General features: G+C 40.9%; 1 pseudogene; it reads right to left on the bottom strand.

Moving 5' to 3' along the window:
- Positions 1 to 317: 317 nt before the first annotated feature.
- LOC131828853 (large ribosomal subunit protein P1-like) lies at positions 318 to 785 on the bottom strand (annotated as a pseudogene).
- Between the last annotated feature and the right edge of the window lie 1,347 nt (positions 786 to 2,132).

Below are 2,132 nucleotides of genomic sequence, written 5' to 3'. Positions count from 1 at the left end.
CTGAAGAGCTGGGCCAATGCAAGTAGCAAGGGAAAGTAATGTTTAACTAAATCAGGCACAGCATCTGCTCTTGTGGAACTTACATTGATGGAAAGAGATAAGCCGATCAATGAATCATCCCCAGACTCCAAATATTACCTACTATTCTGTAGTATTCTGAAGCAAAGGAACAAATTTAAGAGAAATTTTAAAACAAATCTGACTTAGACTGGGTGTGGTTAGTGGGTGAGGTGGTGCAGGGAAGTAACCTTTAAACTGAGAGAAATGTTTTGTTTGGTATCCACCCCTCGTTCTTTTTTAACAGTTTAGCTTTTTATTGAACAGACTACAGAAGTTTCGTCAAAAAGACCAAAGCTCAGACTCTTCTGATTCTTCTTTCTTTGCTTCTACTTTCTTCTCAGCTGGGGCAGCAGTGGTGGAAGGAGCAGGACCTTCTGCTGGTGCTGCACCAGCTCCTGGGACATGTCCATCAGGCCCTACTTTGCAGATAAGGCTTCTGATGCTCACATTGGCCAGAGCCTTTGCACACAAGTCCAGCTAGGAAGGTTCAACATTTACACCCACGGAAGGCTCAACATTTACACCAGCTGCTCTATCCTCTGTGACCCAGACCTCATCGTTGTGCAGGATGAGGGTTGAATAGAAGCAGACAAGCTCCCAGAAGGAGGCCATGGTGCAGGTGAATGCTGAATGGATGCTACCAGGCAAGGTGCTTGCTAATCACAGGATGAAATGAGGGCCTCACCCCTCCCTGGCCTTAGCTTCTGCAGAACAGAGCACCTTAGTGGCGCTGAGGAAAAGCTGTTATCTCCTTTTACAGGAAACTTAGACTTGCAAATCCGTCTTCAAAACCCATGTTTTTCAAAAAATAATCTTCCCGCAAGTGGGTATTAAGATATTTTCTAGCCACATAGCACAGAGAGAACACAGCTGCCAGAGTTAGAGAATTCTAATCTTCACACAAGGCATGCATCCTCTCCACATTAAGGATAGAAGGGCAGAACTTTGGCCCTAAAAATGCCATTTCTGGAGTAAATAGTACAAGTATTAAGGGAAACTAAGAACTATTTACAATTAGCAGTAAGAGCCAAGAAACAAGAATAGTCATGCTACAGCAGGCCAAATGAGATGTGAGTCAAAGGGAAAATCCATTGGTTGGGTGCCCTAACCAAAGTGGGAAATGGATAATGGTTATTCCCACATCCACAAGAAATACCTTGAGAATGAAATCAGAGGCTGTTGAGTGCCCTATCCTTTACTGTACATACGCTGGTATTATAAGCACATAAACTTCACATTTCTCATAACAAGATTGGGTTTCATGCACTCTAAGCAGTAGAGTCTTTAATCCCAGATTAAAGACCCTGTATAATTTAACTGTTTTTTCCTGACTTTAAAGCCAGCATTTTGGGTGTTCAGGACTTAGCTTCACTTACAGAACAACACCATAGGTTTATTTTAGCCTAGATATAGTCATATTACACAGTCATGGGATGACATTACAAAAGTTAAAGGTACTATTTGATTCAGTAAAGAGAGAGAGAGGAAATAGAATTGCCTCGAGATGAAATTAGTGCAGACTGATTATTCAGGTGAGGTTTAATCAGGAGATGGGACTGTAGCTCTGCCTTAAACGACAATCAAAATTTGGGAAAGAAGAGAGGAAGTTAAAGGAAGGACATTTCAGGTAAAAGGAAAGGGAAGACCAACTGCTCGAAACACTTTTTGACTGGGGTCGTATGGTATATGATGTTAGGAAGTTCAGATCACACCAGATATTGAGAAGATTTGAAAAGGTATAAAGCACTGGAACTTGATTTGAGGGCATTAGGGTGATGAGGTCCTGTGAGAAGGACGTAACATGAGAAAGTACTTAAGTAAGTCGTATTAAGGTCCTTCCTGGTATAGATTTATAGACACGGAAGACATAGACATAGAAGCAACAAATAAGGGCTTCAGTTTAAAAAATTTGAAGAATTGAATTTTACCCTAAGAGCACTAAGTCTATCCAAGTTTTTTTTTTTGATTAGGGCAAGACATGATAAAAATATAGGAAGAGATATCCCAGGACATTTTTAGGGAATGATTTGAAGGAACAAAGACTAGAATCACACATCTGCCACAGTGTGAAA

The sequence above is a fragment of the Mustela lutreola genome, chromosome 1, assembly GCF_030435805.1.
Source record: "Mustela lutreola isolate mMusLut2 chromosome 1, mMusLut2.pri, whole genome shotgun sequence".
NCBI lineage: Eukaryota > Metazoa > Chordata > Mammalia > Carnivora > Mustelidae > Mustela > Mustela lutreola.
Note: the sequence above shows the minus strand (reverse complement) of the source record. Positions and strands in the feature narration are given on the sequence as shown.